This window comes from Misgurnus anguillicaudatus, chromosome 18, assembly GCF_027580225.2.
Source record: "Misgurnus anguillicaudatus chromosome 18, ASM2758022v2, whole genome shotgun sequence".
Lineage (NCBI taxonomy): Eukaryota > Metazoa > Chordata > Actinopteri > Cypriniformes > Cobitidae > Misgurnus > Misgurnus anguillicaudatus.
Genome location: NC_073354.2, coordinates 10,881,560 through 10,905,055, shown reverse-complemented (window position 1 = coordinate 10,905,055; position 23,496 = coordinate 10,881,560). Strand labels below are relative to the sequence as shown.

The window sequence follows — 23,496 nt, the reverse complement described above, 5'->3', positions numbered from 1 at the left end:
TTAGGCAAAATCCACTACAACTTGGTGTTTGGACATAATGTGTGTTGGCAGTGTAAGAACACAACCACCCTACGATGAAAAAAATACCCCCGCTCCTTGTTTTTTAATCCCCATTAAACCAAAGCGGTCCGTTTTAATTTTCTTAACAATATAAGGTGACACTGATTAAGCCCCGCCCACTTGAGTTACAGTCCTGCATTACCATACTTTCCACCCTCAGTGAGTTGTATCTGTCCACTAGATACTATTGTCTCAGACTGTATTAATCAGATCTATTCTAACTGAAAGCGCTCCCTGTCTGTTTCTAAGGAAGTGCGGAGCTGTAGCCCATTTACATTTAAAGGTACAGATATTAAAACAGCAAGTTTTTGCTTCCACCCAAATAGGGGCATTTTGGATGTGCTATAATAATGATCTGTGTGGTATTTTGAGTCGAAACTTCACATGCACATTCTGGGCACACCTGAGACTTATATTACATCTTGTAAATAGGCAATAATAGGTGCCCTTTAAACTGCAGTGTATATTAAAAAGAAAAAGTACAGGAATTTTCAACTTTCAACTATAATTTCCACTTCCTAGCTTAAAATATAAGAAAACGAACAGAAAATCTACAGAGAGACACATACAGTACATGAAACCCAATCCCCCTTCAAATAGGTAGGAAATAAAGTGTATGCTGGTCCCAAAGAGACTGGTGGGTAGCTTATTAAAAAGCAAATTGTGTGTGTGTATGAGAAAGAGGTGAGAAACGATAAGCCTGCCAGCATTCTAATTATCATCCAGAGAGAGAGAGAGAGAGAGAGAGAGAGAGAGAGAGAGAGAGAGAGAGAGAGAGAGAGAGAGAGAGAGAGAGAGAGAGAGAGAGAGAGAGAGAGAGAGAGAGAGAGAGAGAGAGAGAGAGAGAGAGAGACTATAAAAAGACAAGGTCACACAACACAGATCAGAGGCGAAGGAATTTGACAAATGGTGGTGAGCATGAGGCTGATGATAGGCCTGCTGATGTACATTTGTGCATCGCAAGTCATTTGGTTCAGTATGTGGTTGAATATTTTTGTTATTTACAGTTCTGTATACAGGGCTTTTTGAATGGCATATACAAAGAATCACATAAAACCAACAATTTTCCTTTACCTGTTATATACCCGTGTAAAACAAATATCAATACAGAACATAGCTTCAATTATAGATCAGTGTGTAAGAGCACCGCTCATAATTACACCTGGAATTAAGCAATGAATCAATAAGTGTGTGTTTGCTGGAGGTTGGTGTGTCAGCAGTCCAGTAAGTGGGCAGCAGCGGGCCGTGTGCCTGTGTGCGTGTATGCCGATTGAAGACTCCCGTGGGACGAGTGCAGCCAACCTTAGCCCAGATCCGCTGCCACCTCTATTTACTTTATTTTTACTCTTTCCAGCTCTCATCTAGCAGACATTTCGCTTTTGCGCTCCCCTTGTTTGATTTATTACACTTGCTGGACCGAATGCCCCATTCCTGTCCCTCCGCAGGCCGAATTTACGAACCAAAAGGAAACTCCACAGGAAACGAGGGATTTTGAGAGGAAGAGGCAACCGCTGTGCCAACCGGCAGCAATAGGAAAAGGATTATGGTCTTAATGACTGACACACGGCCACTGAACATTCACAAACAAGGCCAACAGAGGAAATGGGTTCGTTTGTTATCTTATGCGTGTATAAAGTTGGTTTGGTGTGTCGGAGATCAGATTAGCAGGTTATTTGTGCACATTAATGAACCAATTTCATTACACCCAAGGGTTAGGGTTCAGCCGCTCCAGCGAGCGCCTACTGGTCACAAGTTAATTGTAGCATTCTACATTGATGCTTATTCAAAACTAGCTGTGTATTCAGAGAATGTACAGTCTGACACTATCGTTATTTTCTTCCTGTTGCCTCAAGATCACCAGTAGACCTGACTGTACGTTCACACCACCGCAAGTCATTCATTTACAATGGAACCTGGCTTCTCTCAGCTGCAAGAAGCGTCAAATCCAAATTTGGCACCGCGCTTTGAGCGACAAGAGCATCAATCAGAAAGTTGAAAGAAGCTCAACTTTATGGTACGAGCTGTGATGCGGTTCAGCGGCAAAACGCCAGCAACCAATCGGAATATAGCCTAGACGTTCTTGGCTGGCTGATTCCGGAGAAACATACGATGTAAACTTTCATCCCTACCAAACCATTAGTTCCAAGAAAACAGACTTCAGAGTAGCCAAAGCATCAACAAGCTTCCCCATACTTTTTGACAAGGGTCCTTGACCCAGCGGCCTGAGCTTCTTTGGACTAGGAATGCGCCGATAGGATTTTTTTGGGGGGTTACCCCCCAATCCTACTTTCTGACCTCTCAGATCGTCTTTATTCTGGTAATTTTTTATGTTTTCTACATTGTTCATCATTTACTTTTTTGCCACAGTGATAAATAACACCACATCAAACCACAGACAGGCATACAATGACCACATGTAGTGATCCTTTGCCCATTTTTTAAAGGTGTAAGTGTTTGTTTTTTGAATCATGCTATAGCATGTCATCCACTTATTCAGACGTTGACGTAATTAAGCCACTAAATAAACAGTAATGTGTTTGGAAATCAATACTAGGGGACTTGTGAGGGAAGTTCTGACCCTTCAAATGACTTTTGACTGCATTATTGAGTATTGATTCACTGATTTGAAGTTGAGCTTTTCCGATATGGTTGCCATGACAGCATCTTACATGGCCATTAAGTGACATGTCAGAGTTTAAAGGTCAAATGGTGGATCAGTTATGGCGCTTTTTCGCATAGTAACCCCATGTGTCATGTCGTGTTGTCAGCTCACCTTAGTTTGGCTTGGTTAGCTTTTCCATTGAGTTTAGTACCACTTCAGAATGGGAGGGATTATAGGCGTGTTGTTATATTTGCACTGCCTACTGTGGTGACATCCAGGGTCCGAAATTAACTTTTTGGCTCACCTGCCACGGGGACTGGTAGATGAAAAAATCCACCAGCCAAACAAATTTTTTACCGGCCAGAATAATAAACAGCCTTTTTTGTCACATGTACATTAATTTAATTTGCTGCATTCATGGCAGGGCTCGCAAAATTTCAAAATCCCTGGTAGCCCTTGGGCAGGCACTCTTCAGTTTTTGGTAGCCCAAAATGAATGCAAGTAGCCCGAATAAAAAATACAGTACTTCTAATGTAGAATATTAAGACAAAACATCTATCAAAACACAAATTTGTTGTTGTTTTGATGCTGTTGTTTTTTAAACAAACAAAAAGACTGGATTTCCATGTAAACCAACTTTTCCTGCTCATCCCCACACACCAGATTTAATCACCATTTAAAAGTGGTTTAGTGGGTCACAAAACTCACAGTTTGGATCATCCAGTTACAGATTGGATCATTTCTTCGATCAGAAAAACAGGGGCTACTGTCGCTTTAAGAGAGATTCTTCACAGAGTCACTATCTTAACTGCCCGTACAATATATATCACTTTAAAGCTTGCTGCTGCGAGAGATTTAATTTTCTTACGTGAGGATAGTAATGACTGACAGGACGAAGTTGGAGGATTTGCCAAACAAATCCATGACAAATCATGACGGATTGCTTCCTGTACTGCGTCTTTTCGCGCGATCGCGAAAGTGAAAGTAAAACTCGAGCGCGCGCTCAAACGTAATTTAAATTCCCGATGCCTGAATTTCATACACCATTATTACCCATCCAAATCTGTGAAAGAATGCATAAGCATTTAAATATATGTTTTCCTCCCTATAAGTCAAGATAGCCCGACGGGCAGGGCGGGGATGCATTTTGATAGCTAATATGCAGCAGATAGCTGCAGACCGCAAGTTACCTGCAGTACTAGCTAGCAACAGACCGTCTCTAGTGCGAGACTTGGAGCGTAGTAGAGACGTTCTGTGGCTAGCTCACCTCGTTCCCAGATCAGTTACTGGCAAACACATTATATTGCATTAATATTTTGGTATGAAAATCACCCGCCAGTGTGGCGGGTAGCCTTTTGAATTTAGTCGCCAAACGGAAAATCTACCCGCATTTGGCGCTTGGCGGGTGTTAATTTCGGACCCTGGTGACATCATACAAGAGTGGGAGTTGAGCATCGTTGGAATGCAGTGTTTCCCATACATTCATTGATTTGTCAGTCCGCCACAAAATCAAAATTGATCACCACAAATATGTTTGCACATCATGTTTATCACTACCTTTGTTTTGCAATAATATTACGCAGTGCCCCAAAAATAGTCCCGAGCTATTGAAAGTTACAAAGTGGACGATTTTCATGCTGCGTAATATCATTGCGCCTGCTGCAACCATGGTACGGTGGCAAAGTACTTGATTATTACGCCAGAATAAGAGTATAGTTCCTAGCCATATCGGACTACAAAATCGCAACTTTTAATTTTCCGTCAGTCTTAGTACACAATGTAACTACAGAAGAGACAAGTGTTAGATAGGAAAAGTATCGAAATTCTTTGGTCATTTTTGAGAGCGATGCTAATGGACTAATCAGGGTCAATGGATTATGCTAAGCTATGCTAAAAGTGCTAGCGCCAGACCCGGAGATCAGCTGAATGGATTCCAAAACGGTAAAAATCAAATGTTTAACTCTAGGGGAGCTGGAAAATTTTCAAAGAGGGTGGAGTGTCCCTTTAATTAGTGCACTTTAAAATACACTTAAGTGATCGGCCCCAAATCCTAATCAGAGCACCCGTAGTAATCAATACACCAAAAACCATTTCAAAAAATAAGCTTGGTTTTTTACATAAGTTGAAAACACAAAAGGAGTTATTTTGCCAAATCTCTATGCTTATTGTCCTACAATAAAAGGAGACTTGTTACCAGTATCATAAATCCATATGAGTCATGCACCATATTTTTAAGCTCTCACAAATATTTATTCAATGACTTCAGACTGAAACGCAAGTCATTCACTACCTCCATAGTTCTTAAATCTCATTCAAACAAGTCATATTAAAACACCATCATGCTAGGTTTGACATCAATGACAACATACATAATTCAATGACATTATCAAAAGCAATCCTGGAATGACACATTGTTTTAAATTTGCAGGACATCCATCTTCGCTATTCACAATTCAGGACAATAGAGAAGTTATATGCACAAAATACAAAGCGCAAAAAACTTGGTTACTTAGCAACCACTTTCTGTGTGCCTGCGCAGACACTGCAGGATGCTGTTTTCTGCAGCCAACCTTATCGTTAACAGACAGAGAAGCAAAGCGTATAGCTATGGGGTTTATGTGAAGTCGTGAGTATGATGTATAAAGTGTTGTGAAGTGTTTGCCAACCTTGGCTTTGTGCATCCGCAACAGATAAAGCAAGCAGGAAAAGTGTTCTGTTAAAGTTTATTTTGAATTTCTAAAACAAAATCAGGTTATCGGTGCCATCCTCGTGTTTTGATACCAACGGCTAACTTCCAACAATCCAATCAGTTTCACATGGCCAAAATGAAGTCCCACCTAGTGTTGGGCAATATTCTCTATCGTCAGCCAATGCAACTTGCTTGTTTTAAACGGCTGAGTATATTGACTTTGTTTAAAAAGGACTTTAAACAACTTGAGAAATCTCAAGTAACAGCTAAAATGTGCTTTTGCATGGCCAGCCTTCCCAGTGTGAGCACACCTAAGGGATAGGTCACAATAGTCAAGTAGTCGTCGAACAGGACACTAATCGGTTAGTGAGGTTGATTAGAGACAGAGAGAATACAAGCAACTAACCAACACTCCCTCTAGAGAGAACTGATTGGCACTTTAAGTGCATGAGTCACCATCATTTATTCATTCCACACCTCTATTCCTGAGTCCTCCGTCACAAGACAGCGTCTCTCAGCTCAGCTGGGATCTAACAGTGCCGGATGAAGATGAATCCCACAACATGTATATAAATTTCAATACACGTCATTTTATTTCATTGCTCTACGTGCTTTCATCTTATCTTGGAGTCTCTCTCAAGATAATTCAGGCTGGCCCTCGGGCCCTCAGCGAGAGACTGTGAAACATGCGTGAGCCTGAGAGAGGACAGGTACAGACAAAGAACAGAACACTCACAGTAACAATACCCAAGTAAAAGCTGATCTAAAAGACGTGAATGTCTCTTCAGTTTCCGAAGGACACAAAAAATGTCCTTTCAACTATAATGAAACTCCAAAATCTGACTAGTAAAAACATTAAGGAGGACATCTCAATCTGGCAAAATGTCTGCTTTAACTTAACTAATACCTAGTCTACATAGTCTAGTATGGCTATGAAATGTCCTTATATAATATATTAAAATGTGTGTGTAGTGATGGGTAGGCGGCGTGGGCCATGGTGTTTTCCAACCCCGCTTTTATAAAATTATTTGGCCCGCCCCAGCCCGCACCACTGTATCTATTTTTAATATCTGCCCCACACCTTCGAGCATTAAATATACATAAGAGGCATTATAATGTAAATGAAAATTGGTTTAATTTTAGCTAGGGATGCACGATCTTGATTTTTCATGGCCGGTTTTTATACCGATTTTCTTAACAAGCAAATTGTCCGATTCCGATCCGATTTTTTTCTTATCAAGCAACAAACAAGAAAGAATGAAAGTATACATAAACAATATGTTAATTTGGTATTTAATAGGGATGCACCGATATGGAAATTTTGGCCGATACCGATAACCGATAACTAATTAAATTTGGGGGCCGATAACCGATATATATATATAGGCCGATAAATATTCATATTATTTTCACAATGAAAAACTCCCAGACCGCGGACATCTTGTCTTTGCGCTAGACTAGCATACTCTTCTTAAGCCCGCAACACGTGTCATCTTTGTGCTATGTCACAAAAAGCACCAATCAAAACTCCACAGGGCCAGCAATGAGCAAGTGCAGTGGTTCAACAAACCAAAATAATCAATCATTTATCGGCTTTCATTTATCGGCCTAATTTTGCTATCAGACCGATAGCCGACAATATTAAAAATAAGCAGTTATCGGCCGATAACGATATGTCGGACGATATATCGTGCATCCCTAATTATAACAATTGGTAAGTCTGATAAAAGACAAACAAATTTATCCAAATTAAATAAATTGCTCTTCATATTAAAAAATACAAATGTATCAAAATTAAAATGAAATCTGTATTATATACAGTAGGATTGAAGCACTTCCCATCAGTGTGTATTTTAAGCTGTTTAAGAGAGAGTTAAGGTTACATGTTCAGTACTACATGGCAATAATGAAATACATCTCCAGTCCTTTCATTAATTTCAGGAAGCAGTTTCAGGTAAGCTAAAGCTTCTGATTGCAAAGCAGTTGGAGAGTTTTTTTTAATAAATCAAGCATAATTTAGCACGTATTTGGCTATATTCAAAAAACCTGCGTTTTTGACAGCATTTATCGGCTCTTGCTCTTCTAACTTTCACTCGGTGCGTGCACATCAGAGGAGCGCGAGAAAAACTCGAGACAGCTAAACTCGACAGATAATTTCCCTGCGCCTCGTCCATTAATTGTATATAGCAGGAAAAGTTATCAGTCTCTTAGAAATACAAGGTGTGAGTGTGTAAACTGACAGAAATGCGTGTATCTCACAGTGAATGCGACTTGAGAGCCCTGCGAATGTACTGTTGTTAATCTCCGCGATTAACTTGTCCTTTACAGACATTGCAGCTTGCAATCTTAATGTCCTGCGCACAGATTTCGAAATGCTTTTACACAAAAGACATGTTTGCGAATGATAAAAATGTAGTCTTTGCACGCGGGTGCACTTCCGGAAAAATCGGCCGAAAAAATACAAAAACGGCCGGTTGCCGATCGCGCAAAAACCGGCTGGTTCCGATCTCTGGCCGGTCAACCGGTGCATCCCTAATTTTAGCCTAAAATCATCGCCCTGTAAACTGGCAACCACATATAGTATGCTCATGAACCAGAGCCAAAGGTTTGGCGACATCATCACGCAAGTTACACTCCTACGTTGGCCTACGTATTGTAACCTTATCAAAGAACCTAATAAAATATTGCACACAACATACAATTTTTTCTTTTTTTGGTTTTAAGTCTCAACAGAGCAACAATAGATTTATTGTGTATGTATTATCCTCAGTGTCCAATCTATATCCTGCACATGTGAAACAAAATGACAAGGGCGTAACTTTCCCATCTCAAGGAAAAATGCAATATGAAAGAGCTTAGATGTACTCCCTTCCTGATAGCAAATGTTATCTATCCGCCATTCTATCATTTTGTATTTTTCCTGTCTATCTGACAGTCACAGAACAATGTTTCATTGTGTGTGTGTGTGTGTGTGTGTGTGTTAAACTGCAGCTGTATCTCCTCTACAACCAGCTATATCAAACCCACACCTCCTCAGTATTTCTCTTGTTCTCCTTGAGTCCTCTCATGCCAAACTTTCCATCACATCTACAAATGCACTTAAAATAATAAAAATTATCAAGTCATTTATCAACATTTTGCTATTTGTCATTTTTAGTGATGGGATAAGCATGATACCATTGCTTAGCACGCTTCTAGCATACCAATTACTCTGGGTGTAACGGGACACGTATATGTACCAGACCGTTTCGGCACAGGTAGGGCTGGGTGATAAGGCAAAAAAATCACGCTTTTTTTAGACCGATAGCGATAATTATCAGCATGATAAATGACAAATCTTTATTCCTCTCAAATTTAAAAGGCAGATTTTTTGCATGAAAGTTGTAAAAACCAGACAGTTAATTGTGGTTTTAAACTACTTTTTAGTCAGAACATGACAAATACTTTCCAAACAAGCGATTAATGGAGGTAGAAGACTATACTTATTTTACTTTTCAGGCATCTGTATTAAATGTAAATATATTAGTTATGAAATTGTCTGTCAACATTCAACTGGTTGCTTACCAGCATTAAAACCTCATAAAAAAGACATTTATATTGACTGCACACTTGACTTTCACCTAGACATTTAGATAAGCAAGTTCTTCATCAACAGTATCTGCGTGAAACATTTTAAACATTGATGATCATCTGCCGACTCGACTGTTTCATCACATCCTCTATACACGGAGAGTCTGCTTTATTAGCAGCTTTTCCTTCGCTCCGCGTGAGCTAAACGTTTCGCTTTTTACTTTTTTACTCGCATATATTTCGACATATTTCGACAATAATGTAAGTTATTATAGATAGCATTTAAGCTTGTTCTGAAATGATGACAAATCTGTGTGACTAAAAATGACCTCTCCAGCTTAATTTAGCCAAAATAATGATACTTTCGTTTTCATACTTTATATATACACGTTAATTTATCTTCTAATTATTAAAAATGCCCTAAATTATTATGCATTGCCTTCTGTATTGTATTCATTTTGTACATTTACAGGTGCACAAATACTGGCTAATTTTAATTTCTTTAAGACACTGCTGTGTTCTGTATTGACCGATGCTCTGTTAATTTGCGCTTAACAAGCCTAAATGATGTTCTTCAATTTATTTTTGTTTTCTCAAAATAATAATCTCATGAGATTGAGATACATGCAATATCACCCCGGAAAAACAAACAAACAATATTTTACCAAAACTCTATATACCGCCTGGCCTACATCACTGTGACATTAATTAAGCTTTAGACAGATCTTTGTTGTGTGTGTGTTTGTTTTTTATCACCCACAGGTGTGTCAGGTTTAATGTATACAGTTACCTTTACAAGTGTCTCAAAAACTCTGCGTGAGATAAGATGTAAGAAAACAATAAAAGGTCACACAATCACAAACATAGTGCTGCATGACAGGCTCAGACAGGAACCGTTATAGCCTCTAAACATTTATTTGAACTTACTAAATATAGGAAAGACATTGTTCTCTGTCTCTGTATATGGGTGTTTTTCACAGCCTGTCCACTTCCCACAAAGGACAAAGACAAGCTTACAGCATTTGAATCTCTCGGCAGGACAGCTGATGTGTATGTGTGTGTATGGACGCCTGCCTGAGGCTTTCATTGATGCGTCCAGGCAGAAGCCAACTAAAGGCCCCACAGGCACAACCGGAAAACGCTAAACTGAAAGAGACAGCAGGCATGAAAGGCCATTATGAAGTGAAGAAAATTAGAAAGGAAAAAGAAACAGAGATGTGCACAAAAGGAAACAAATAATTTCCCATCTTCCAATGGATTTATCGCTCAAAGCCAATGACTTTTATTACATTTACATTTATTTGGCAGATGCGTTTAGCCAAAATGACTTAAAAATGCATTACAAGCTAAACATCTTTGTTAACCTGTCTTCACTGGGTTCAAACCCATGACCTTTTGTGCTACCACTGAACTACACAGGTACATGACAGATGCCTTATGAAGTTCTTCAAAGAAAAGTACTTAAAGCCTTTCCATAATGGTTATTATAATATGTGCCTATAGACTGTTTCATTGGACGCACGTGCGGTGACGCGATACGTGTCTGGTCCGACCTTTACTTCCGGTTTCAGTTTTTAATGGTCTGACTAGTTGCTAAACTGAACTCTTGAACAAATATCTCGTCGAAAATAACAAATGTTTTGGTTTCCTAGGTAACCTACGTGTTTTTTTTTTGCTTGCTACATAAATAAACTACGTTTAAAGTACTTTGTTGTATTTATTCTTAGCGGAGTTTGCCGGAAGTTACGTGTTGACCACGGAAGCGGCTTGTTTATGTTGTTACTGCTAAACCGTCCATACTCAAAGTCTTCTTAAGCTTTTTGTGAAAAACAGGTGATACACAAATGTTTTATCAATAAAAACCTTCTATTGACTTTCTTTAATTGTGTGGTGAACTTTGCTTTGAATGAAAAGTTTTTATTAAACTTTCTCGGTTTTCTGTTTTCCCTTTTTATCAGGGGGACAAAGGCAAGAGGCAGAGATACTTTTGTTATTTTACTCTTCTCCCAAAATACATCTAGTCCCATTAGGGAAAACAGTCTCTGTGGTTGTGCGTGAGTGTGTGCATGCTTCTCAGACAGGACCTTTGGGACACTTAAATCAGCAGAGGCAGAGGAAAACATTAAATAACTAAACACTGAGAAACTATACAGGCCTCCTCAGTTCCCTATTTGCATGCTATTATCCCAATAATATTATGCACATTTACAATGAGTGAATCGCTGTACAGTACATTAGTCCATAGTATGAGTGAACAAAATGAGATGCAGCCAATATCTTAACTATTGCCAATCACATACATATTTTAAACTGCTCAAATGTAGATAATACATCAACACATAAACATGGCTCTGTGTCTGTGAAAACCTAGTTAATAGGGGTGTAATGATATTTCACGATACACACTATAATACCTGTCCGATAACGATTCTGAATCGCAAAGGCGGTATTATGCACAGCTCTTTCATGTACTATGGCTATTTAATCGTTAGAAAGTCCTTTCAATCTAAAATCACTTCGAGTTTGAGTCGTTTGGAACATGCATTTAAAAAAGCAACTCTTCTGAAACATAATCATTATAAATATTCTGAAATGTGAAAATGTTTGAACTAGGGATGTTAACAATTAATCGATCTTCGATTAATTGTCGATAAGAATTTACTCGATAAAACTTAACGATTGTTGAAAAACAAGATCATGCACGTGTGTGCGGCGCCGGCGCAAAACACATACAGTCGGAGAAAAGAAATTAAGCGAGCGCGCAAAAGTTAAACTACTAGCTATGATCACAACGATGCTCGATGCCAAGCACACGCATGTGCTTTTTAAAGTCATGCGAGAAAAGGCTGGCTGGCTGCCAACGCAACGAAATTACATCCGCAGTGGATCTGACAGGGTCCGACGCAGAAAATGCAAATACGTTTAGGATACTGAAAGCAAAGACCCTCTTCTGGGAAGCCTGCAAGATTAGCATAGCAACGCTGCTATATACAGAGAAGGAGACCAGAAGCCGTTTTTAATGAACAGATTAAAATGTAATCTTAAAGTATGGCAAGAAACTGTCAAATGTAAACTGTAACTGACTGTCGTTACACCCTGAATGCCCGCAACATATATCACTGATCATCATTATTGACTGGCTGAGGCGCTGCGTGTTTTCTAATGGAAGGTTGGCATCTCCGTAATATAAGCATCTTTGCTGAAAGTACGTCTAAACTGAGGTGACGACGAGAAAAGTGCCCTTCGTGTGCTTCTTGGATATAATTACAAACAGTGTATCAACGTCTCGGAAAGCGAGGTAAACAACTTGATAAATAACACTTGATGATAATAAAACTGTTATTTTGACATGGACTTTCATGCGTCTGTTGCAGAGTGCCCATGTGAGGCGGAGTTATACACTGTGTCTATTAGTCATTATATTTCATTACGAGATAAGTTTAAATTAATGATTTTATCAAAACAACAACTACATTGACTCATTTTACAATCCCACTAGCATGTTATTTAGACAAAATAAAATATTTTAATTCGCCTGAGGAAGCTGTCGTTTTTATGCACACTTTTATGTCATTGGCTATATGCCACTGTAGTGAAGGCTTATTGCACTATTACTGTTAACGATTATTCGATTGATTGATCGTTAATTTAAATGATCATCGCATAAATGATGAAATTGCATAAATTGACATCCCTAGTTTGAACAGCTACATAAATATGATTGTATATTTCCTGAAGCTGCCTGTGTAATGGTTCTTCTTCTGCTGCATATATTGAATTTCTGCGTGAGAGCGCACTCTGGCTTTTGGATGTAACGGCATTTTACCGTAATTCATTAAAAGGATAGCAAGCAGAATCGAACGATATATCATTACACCCCTACTATCATTTTTAGTGATTTAGTGTTTTCTACATAAAAATTGACGTGACCTGCTGACGTAGTTCCCAATGTTTTTGTTTTTTCCCTTTTTTTAATTTAAGCCATTATGCCCATATAAATGCACAAATTACTTATTCTGTGTCTGTATGCCGGCAACTACATCAGCAACATAAACACGCACTGATCAACGCAGGAGGAGAACAAATTGTTGAATAAAATATTTTTTCTTTTCTTTGCGCAAAAAAGTGTTCTCGTCGCTTCATAATATTATTATTGAACTACTGATGGAACATGGGCCTTTTTGGCAATGTCTTTCATTTTTATCTGGGCTTGATTGTGTAAATCAAACTGCATTATATGGGACAGTCAGAAGTCTCCTGGTTTTCATCAAAAATATCTAAAATGTGTTCTAAAGGCAATCAAAGTACTTTGTGGTTTAGAACGACAGGGATTTATGATAAAATTTTAATTTTGGGGATTGTGCTTACCCTTTAAGTTCTTTACGAATCGTTCGCAAATAATATGGAATATTAAGTGAAAGTCTCATTACAGACTAATTAAACTTTATATACTGAGTTTAATGCTCGTTTTTTTATCTGAGAACACAAATACATAAAAAGTTCATATTCAGAGTTGCTGTCAGAGTCTTGTTTCACTGAAAAATACACACTGACAACCCATCATAATAAAAATTTATTGTATAGTAAAATCTACTTTTAAAATAATAAAAATAATGATTTAAAAAAAAAATTTATTTCTTAAAGGTATAGCGGAAGATTTTCGTTTTCCGGGTGGATCACCTATATTATTGGTCATCCCAGATGTCAATCATTCTAATGATATTTTGACATATAACCGTTGTACGTGCTCGTCCCTAGGTTCGCTTTCTGCACATGCGCACTTTCACGTGTATGTGTGTTGTGCTACGGTTTCAACCATTAATTGAAGCTCGTGTTCTCACTGTGCTTTTTTTTCAAAATGTCTGAGGGTCGCAAGAGAAAACGTGTCTACGAATTGTATGACAAGAAGAGAAAGGACTATGGAGAAAGAAACAAGACTGGCGTGAGCTAATAGGACAGGTTGGGCTTCCCACTAGGCTTGCCGCGATGGTCGGTGAAACGGTGATAACTGGTGCTTCAGCCTCTCACCGGTTAGATCACTTGCCCACCGCGACACCGTCGTTTTAATTTTTTCGTGTAATTAAATCATTTAGTTTCGTTAGAGAGAGCAAACACTTTTAACTGAATGTGTCTGCAGACTGAATTTAGCGGAGCTGAACGCGCGTCACGTCACAGAGCCGCAGGTGTCAGATTTAATTTATTCCTGTCAGAGTGTGCGAGGCAAGCTGACTGACCAGACGAAGGCAGAAGCCGCGTGGTTACTCGTTTTTGTTATAATATACATATATGATGTTTATTATAAGCGAGATCGTTTTGTTCTTGTGTTTTTCATCAAGAAAAATAATAAACCCATCATTCAAGCAGCGCTTTATGGAGAAGTAGCCGGTTGCTCTGCTTGGGACTGGCGGGTTTTGTGCGAATTACCTGGGCACATTGACTTAAGCACTTAATTAAACCAGCTGTTGCACTCGCATTGAATGCAAATCCATACGCGATTTAACGCAGCATACGCAAGCACTGCATTTAAACAGTTGCGTAATTCAAAAGTGAAAGTAAAATGTGCACGTCTGCATGCGCATTTATAAGCCCCTCCCACCCGGTGAAACCGCGATCACCGGGTTTGGGACGCGCCGATTAACCGGTGAGAAAATTCTGTCACCGCGGCAACCCTACTTCCCACGTGAAGTTTCTACTGGAAAGGTACATTTTGTCATGCTATTTGGAGAAATATATTTAAAATCACTGCTAGTAAAAGTTGATGTAAGCTAAGATTAGCGATGCTAGCCCTGGCACAAGTCACGAACCGCACAGACACGGTAAACATGCCGACAGCAACTTGTAAACAGAGCGAAGAGAAGAACTACGCTCCTGCATGCTCTCTCTCTCTCTCTCTGTCTCGTGCACGCGTTTAACAGGCGTTCCCTCTCGGGAGGAGGTAGAGTGTGGCGCGTGTGCATTTTTTTTTAAATGTGGAGGGGCGGTTCTTTTAAATAATTTGGGAAAATCTTCCGCTATACCTTTAAGTAATATAAAATCATCCTCAAAAGATTTGCACTTTCATTTTTAATTTTAAACAAAGTTTTGTTATGCAGCATTTTGACAAAAAATAAAAATGCAATGTTTTTGATAAAAATAAATTTTTTTCATTTTATTTTTTATTATTTTAGAAAAAAAAAATGTAAAATTATTATTAGAAAATAAATTTGAAAAATTTATTTCAAATAACATTAAATGGTTTTTATAGGGCCCAGGGCTCCAGACTAACTTTTTTTACTAGGAGCACAGTGGACCCCAACTGAAAATTTTAGGGGCGCAACCAGAAAATTTAGGGGCACATACCGTAAATCAACATGCTAACCAAATATTCACATTTCTATTAAATAATACACTGTATTATTAATAAATACTTTGATGATAGATGCAGAAAGTACAATGTTCTGTTTTAAATATAGTGTCGCATCACATGTGCAACTGGATGTAAAATTCAGTGGCACACTCTCAAATTTTGGTGGCAAAATGCGACCATGGCAGTCTGGAGCCCTGGGGCCCTGTGAATCCGCAAGCCTTAAGCATATAAGAGTAGGGCTGCACGATTAATTGAAAAATAACCGAAACTAGGGATGTCCCGATCAGGTTTTTTTGCCCTCGAGTCCGAGTCATTTGATTTTGAGTATCTGCCGATACCGAGTCCCGATCCGATACTTCTATAATACATAAAAAAAGAATAAATAAGAGCGAAAAAAACAGAACCAGGATGTTCCTTATGTCATGCCGCACGCGTTGCTGTTTCTGTGTGGAGTCAAAAGAGTCTAACTCTGTGCCAGCGCATAACTACAGATGTGTTAAAAAATAATGAGAATATATATAGTATATGTACAGGGGTTAAATTGGGATTTATTTTGTGGGGATGCTCTGTTGGGAGGGAGGGTTCGAGGGGTAACATGTTTAATCCTGATGACAGCAAAGCCACTGGTGTGTTTCAATGACATTTTGGACCTCTGATAGGATTTTATAAGTTTCAGTTTTAAAGCTGTGCCACATGTTGACCCAAACTTTAAAAACGGAACTTTAAATTATGCAAATCTATGAGTCTGACATACTATATGCATTTGTTGCACATGTCATTATGCACAATTGATCAAACTTTGAAGGAAGTTACAAGAATCAACCTCCTTGACTAAATCTAGGCATAAGATAGGCTACCCAAAAAGACTAAATTAACAAGATAAACAATATACTGATTCAGCAATATATCTTATAAATTAGCCATAGAGATTCCCTAAGCTGGTCAGCAGTTAGTTATAAAATACCTATAGTTAGGTCGTAATTAATCTGTATAATCAAAATACATTATTTTATTAAACTATACAATCAGTTGTATCCAGTTATCTGGTTAACATATTGTAATGAGATGAGTGAAATGGCTATACATACTTTAATACTTTGTTTCTAGACTTCTATTAAGTTTTTTCGACGTGTGCACCATTCTTACCTCTCTATCTCTCATCTCTCCAGTAATGTCAAATTATCCTGCGCGAATGCGTGTTCTTGAGGTTCTGAGTGAGACGCGGAGCTGCGTCTGAGCACATGGTGACAAAAACGATCAACGCGTCGTTTAAATGATCAACGCGTCGTGGGTTCCTTGCACGCACGAGTGTGAAGCTTATGAATGAAAGCACGTCAATAGGCTTGCTTTCGACAACAATCGACAGCAGGGTGACGTCAAACTACCGCGAGAGTGATCCGGGAAATCATACGGAGGAGTTTGCTTTTAAATCGCTCTAGCGGAACTTTGACGTCATCCGGCTGCCGGTTGTTGCGGCGCTGCATGAAGTCGAACAAGCCTATTCTCTTCTCATCAGTTCACACGCACCAGCGCAGCGCGTACACTGGCGCGGAGCAGAGCGAGACCTTAATGGATTTTAAACCCTGCATATGTTTCCGAGTCCTGATCGGGAGGTAACGTCCGATTCCGATCGAGTCTGAAACCACGTGATCGGGGCCGATTTCCGATCACGTGATCGGATCGGGACATCCCTAATCGAAACTGAAATTCTGAAACTTTAACCGACCCTATTTTATCATGTCGGTTATTTTCGGTTTTTAATCCTGTTAATACTTTCCCTTTAAAACATACTACGGCGTGTGAGGTTACGTGGCTCCGCCCCGTCCAGTCAGTAGCATAGAGACACATGGAGGAGAACTCAAACACTGTGTTAACTGAGCAGATCATCTAGTGCCAAAGAAATACGAAGTAGGTGCGAATGCGGGCCCCGTGATAAAACTACGAAATGCGCGATCGAGTTTTTACCGCAAATTTGCATGACGCATAGAGAGAACTTCTAGTCTACATTAGCACCAGAAACATTATAGATGAGAGTTAGGTCTTAGACAGCAGTGTCCACAGTTAAGGAAAACTGAATAGAAGACAAGAAATGTGTAAAGGATACAATGTGAATTACCATGCCACTCATCTCATTATCTAGATATAACTTATTGTATATAAGTATTTGTGTACTGCAATCACACAACTGGTGGCCAATACGCAAAATGACAACATAAACATCAGTTGAGGGCTGCAACTCTACTTTTTAAATGACAATATCCTGGCCAGATCACTGTTGTCAGTGTTATAAGTATTTGAAATGAAAATGATTTCTTAATGTCTAGTGATATATCAGGGACATTTTATGATTAATTGATATACATTTCTTACATACTGTTCCTTTAAGGTTTGCCCTAAATTTTCTGCTTGTGCCCCTAAATTTTTCAGTCAGGGGGTACACTACTTCTAGTAATAACAAAATTAGTCTGGAGCCCTGAATTACTAGAGTTTAAAAAAATTAAGTTATTTATTTTCTACTTTTTTAAGGAAACTTGCAGTATACAGTATACTAAAATGTGACTGTTTTCATTTCAAGCAATGTGTGCTTTGATTTAAGTTGAAGGTCAAAATGCTCAATAAATAACCTTCACACATAATACTTTCCTCTTCACTTAATTCTTTTAAAATCACAAAGATAACAACAAATGCCCTTTCAATAGAAAAATATATCCCACCTTTAATATCTGACCATATTTAAAATACAAACCATGCCAGTGAACTATGAGGCAAAAAATAATAATAATCGCTCATTAATCGTAACCAATGTCAAATGTTAAATTAACCGAGGTTTTGATTTTAGGACAAATCGTTCAGCCCTATATAAGAGCTTGTTTAAAAATGGAGCAAGCAAATATTAACTGCGTGGCAAATCATTTAAGATCAAGTTTGATTGTTCAAGCTTTTAATCTTTACGATGAAGTTATGGATTCTCCTACATTTTTACTGGTGCTTTAACTATCAAATTTTCGAATTTATAAATAAAAGGTTAATTTCGAGCCCTGGAATGAAATCAAGCTTGGATGCTTCTATTCCCATATTTAGATTATAAGCCTGGATTTTAGATTTAGATTTTTGGATTTTAGGGTAAAAAAAGACATCTCAAGTGGATCTAACTGTTTAAAAGTGAGTCAAATCATGTTTTGCATTTACCCTAATAAAGTGTGTGTGTGTCTGTGTGTGTGTGTGTGTGTGTGTGTGTGTGTGTGTGTGTGTGTGTGTGTGTGTGTGTGTGTGTGTGTGTGTGTGTGTGTGTGTGTGTGTGTGTGTGTGTCCGTACACTTCTGTGATGGGAAATTATGAAGAACCCAAAATAGAAAATGCTAATCTCTCTCACATACCCACACAAAGCTGTTGAGTATATAAAGTGCAGTGGACTGAACACAGGTGAACAGATTGCTGAGGGATAATCTGCCTGAAAGACAAAGACAGACATATACACAGACATAAACAAGACTGATAGAACAACATAAAGGCTGAAGATGACTTAGGAACGACAATGAAATACAGAAGCATAACAGACACAAAAGATATAAAAAAGGAAAAGCGGTGAAGAAACCAGAGCACAAGGAAAGTTCAAGTTTATCATCTCCATATGGCGAACAGCAGACGAGTGCAGAGAGGATCGTAAGGAGCTGTAACTTCCCCATAGGCTAACACACTAATATCTGATAAACTACACTATACAGTTTTATACTGTGTGTATCCTGCAGACATTTATTCAGGCCTGCAAATGTTCAAAAGCATAAAGGCAGGCAACAAAACAATCTTGACATATGTGTTCTGTTGCCCAAATATTGCAGAGATCAGAAGGCACAGGCAGACTTTAATAGTACACTGGATCTCTATATATTATGTACAGCTGTACATGTACATGTTAGTTAGCCTCATTATAAGCACCTGTGCTACTATAGTATAACTTAGTGTAGCCAGACTGTTGGCTTAAAGTATGGTCCACATGGCAGCTTATTCTAGCCAAGAACTGCCTAGGATAGGAAGATGCCGTCTGATCCAAATGTTCTTGACGTGGTACAATAAAAGAAAATATAACTTATAAAAGAACATACAATCGGCCACAACATAATGTACAATAACTTAATTTTTCTTAAAGTAAGCTAATTAGGGAGCCAACCTACTCTTTCTGAAGTACTATCAGTGACAAGAAAATATGAAAGCAACTTCAAGAAGCAAAATAACTTAACAGGGCTGTTGCAGAGTTTAAATGGACCAAATTCCTATTTACGCCGTTGATAAAACCAGGATTTAGAAATCTTGTGGAACAGCTTGACAGAAGATATGAGATGCCAAGTAGAAAAAGAAAATACTTTTCAGAGACAGAAATTCCCACATTGTACCAATCACTTTGTTGTATTGCCATTTTTATGTGCAATATGTATCAAAGGAATTTGCTGAGACATCATGCACACTACGAGATCTTCGACTTTGACCGCATATGAGACACATTTTGAGTTGATGTGTGTTGACAACATGTGCTGATGTTGCCCCATTCAGCAATCCAAAATGAGATACATTCTGTCGGACACGCGACAATGGACCAAAGTTTACATATTTCACAGTGCATGAACGTGAGTGTTTGCGTACGAACAAAAAAAGAGGCGGCGCTCCGATTTCTCTGAAGTGCTCGCCAAAACACACACCCCACACAGCTGCGAGTGATCGGGTAAGTGTTTGTGTGTGGTGAGAGAGGGGAAGCTAGCTTCACAAGTTTGCTCAACTGTGACATTGTTTGTGCTCAAGTGTAAAGTCATGTGATCTCTTCCGAAAACATCACGTCTCAAAGTTGCTGAGAGGGAAACATGCATTTTGACGTTGTTGTTGTTGGTCACCGTGACTGACAACCAGATGAGATGCAATCTCAGCAGTCAACAAGCAACAAGCAAGTGCTTACGCGGCTTTAAAGGGGACATTTCAAAAGACTTTTTTAAGATGTCAAATAAATCTTTGGTGTCTCCAGAGTACATATGTGACATTTTAGCTTAAAATACCATAAAGATAATTTATTATAACATGTTAAAATTGCCACTTTGTAGGTGTGAGCAAAAATGTGCAGAATGAGTTGATCTCTGCACTAAATGGCAGTGCAGTGGTTGGATAGTGCAGACTAAAGGGCAGAACTACCCCCCTCTGACATCATAAGGGAAGCCAAATTTCAATTACCTATTTTTTCACTTGCTTGCAGAGAATGGTTTATTAAAACTAAGTTACTGGGTTGATCTTTTTCACATTTTCTAGGTTGATAGAAGCACTGGGGACCAAATTATAGCACTTAAACATGGAAAAAGTCAGATTTTTATGATATGTCCCTTTAAAGGGATAGTTCATCCAAAAATAAAAATTGTTACAGACCTATAACATTTTTTTGCTGAACACAAAGAAAGATATTTCGAGCAGTTTCGAGCACCATTGATTCCATACTGTTTTTCCTACTATGGAAGTCAACGGAGCTCATGACAACCAGATGAGATGCAATCTCAGCAGTCAACAAGCAAGTGCTTCAGCAGCTTTAAAGGGGACATTTCAAAAGACTTTTTTAAGATGTAAAATAAATCTTTGGTGTCTCCAGAGTACATATGTGACATTTTAGCTTAAAATACCATAAAGATCATTTATTAAAACATGTTAAAATTGCCACTTTTTAGGTGTGAGCAAAAATGTGGAAGAAATGTGCAAACGAGTTGATCTCTTCACTAAATGGCAGTGCAGTGGTTGGATAGTGCAGATTAAAGGGCAGAATTATCCCCTTCAGACATCATAAGGGAAGCCAAATTTCAATTACCTATTTTTTCAAATGCTTGCAGAGAATGGTTTATTAAAACTAAGTTACTGGGTTGATCTTTTTCACATTTTCTAGGTTGATGGAAGCACTGGGGACCAAATTATAGCACTTAAACATGGAAAAAGTCAGATTTTTATGATATGTCCCTTTAAAGGGATAGTTCATCCAAAAATAAAAATTGTTACAGACCTATAAAAATTGTTTTGCTGAACACAAAGGAAGATATTTCGAGCAGTTTCGAGCACCATTGATTCCATACAGTTTTTCCTACTATGTAAGTCAACGGAGCTCATGTTTTCTGCTTATTTTTAAGTCCTTTGTGTTCAGAAAAGCAAAGAAATTTATACAGGTTTGTAACAACTTGGAAATGAGTAAATGATGACAGAATTTTAATTTTTGGGTGAACTATCCCTTTAAGGAGATGACACGTAAGTTAATATTCACATATTTATTACAGTGATTTCCCCAGGAATTGTACAAATTAGAGATGCAAAGGTAGGGATGCACCGATACCACTTTTTTTAGAGTACGAGTACTTGCATTTCAGTACTTGCCGATACCGATACCGAGTACAGGTCATTTAAATTTACAGGTAACAGCTTTAGTCACATAATTTAACCAAAAAATAAGGGACTAGTTTTCCAGTTTGTTGCAAACCCTGCCTCTTTGGACAACAAAAGAGGCATTAACCCCTTACACGCCGCCCAAACATAGACATTTCTCAGACTGTGGTATCGATCCCAGGTATCGGGGGACTTTTAACGAGTATGAGTACTTTAAAAAATGTGGTATCGAGGCCGATACCCGATACCACTATTGGTATCGGTGCATTCCTAATTAAAGGTCGTGTTCTTTTTTTAAACCCTAGTTAGTGTGTAATGTTGTTATAATAGCATAAATAATACCTGCAAAATGATAAAGCTCAAAGTTCACTGTCAGGCGATATATTTTCTTTAACAGAATTCCCCTTTCAAAGCCTACAGCGAACGGCCAGTTTGGACTACAGCCCTCTACTTCCTGCTTTATTGACGTCACTAGAACAGTTTTTTGACTAAACTCCGCCCACAGGAATACGTCAGTCGCCAGCTAACAGCAAGCTGCTATCGAATCACAACACACTAAACAAACTACACAATCAGAACTCAATACGTATTTCTGAAGGAGGGACTTCATAGAACAAGGAAAACATCAGACTGTTTTGAGGACAGTGAAAACAGCACTATACAGATAAGTAAATTGTGTGAAAAATAGTGCTTTTTTACACGTGAAACATGAACACATGTTATATTGTGCACTGTAAACACAATCAAAGCTTCAAAAATACAGAAAGAAAGGGACCCTTAAATTGTGTTTTTGAAGTTTTATGAATTCTTCATTTTTACAGTTTCACAGAAGGCTTAAATAGGAATGTCAACAACAAGAAAAGCTTATTTTCAAACAAACAAACATTTGAATAGCATTTTTTCTCTTTGAATTATTATTGCAAATTCAATATCTGACCGTTCGTGCCCATCTCTAGTTATATTGCCTTAACCCACAAAACGGAAAACATTATAGCCTTCAACTTTAAGGGGTTGTGCACATAGATATGTATAAAGGCTGGGGCTGCGTCCGAAACCGCATACTGTATAGTAGGTACTGAATTAGATGAAGTACCTACTTACTTGGCGTTAAAACAGTAGGCACTGTATAGTATGAATCCTGGTAGTATGAATGAGATTCGGACGTACTACATCCGCCATGTTGTTACATCACGTGACATACTTCGTCATCATGTCGTGTCATTTCAGCGCGAAAACAGCCGCGTGCCTCTTCTTCTTCGTTGGATAACTCCTCGTCCGGGGCATCATGGGATAGTGAAGCGTCCATCGTATGCACACTGCAAAATCTAACCGGAAGTAGTAGGTCATCCGGGTACTTTTCGCATACTGTTTTTCGAATACTATGTATTCGGACATACTACTCGCCTCGCCTACTGCTTTTCGCGTACTATACAGTATGTAGTAGGCGGTTTCGGACGCAGCATAGATGTCTTACGGCGGAGTCTCTAACGTCCTCACCGGGCGGCCATCCTACCCCAGACAGTTCGCTCACTCTAAGCATTGAGTTTAATGGTGCAGGTACTTTTAAATGACCATAACTTGCTAAATTTTCTACCAATTTTCAAACGGTTTGGTTTCTTACAAACGTTATTAACGTGGCTATAATTCTGGATGCTTTAACATGTTTCATGAATTTTTTTCTATTTTTTAGTATAAGTATGCAGTGTCATAGGTACATCTTTGACGTTTATAACAAACCAAACCGTTTGAAAATCGGTAAAAAATTAAGCAAGTTATGGTCATTTAAAAGTACCAATACCATTAAAACTCAATGGTACGAGTGAGCGAGCATCA

The 23,496-nt window shown here is 38.5% G+C and overlaps 1 protein-coding gene across 3 annotated transcripts in view; it reads right to left on the bottom strand.

Moving 5' to 3' along the window:
• Positions 1 to 23,496, bottom strand: part of ralgps2 (Ral GEF with PH domain and SH3 binding motif 2) — a 158,906-nt gene that overhangs the window by 123,241 nt on the left and 12,169 nt on the right. Inside the window, exon 2 of one of the 3 annotated variants that reach the window (XM_073855854.1) lies at positions 18,645 to 18,718. The exons of the other annotated variants lie outside the window; for them this stretch is intronic. The gene's annotated coding sequence lies outside the window, so the exon portion shown is untranslated. The remainder of the gene's footprint in view (positions 1 to 18,644; positions 18,719 to 23,496) is intronic. 3 annotated transcript variants of the gene reach the window in all.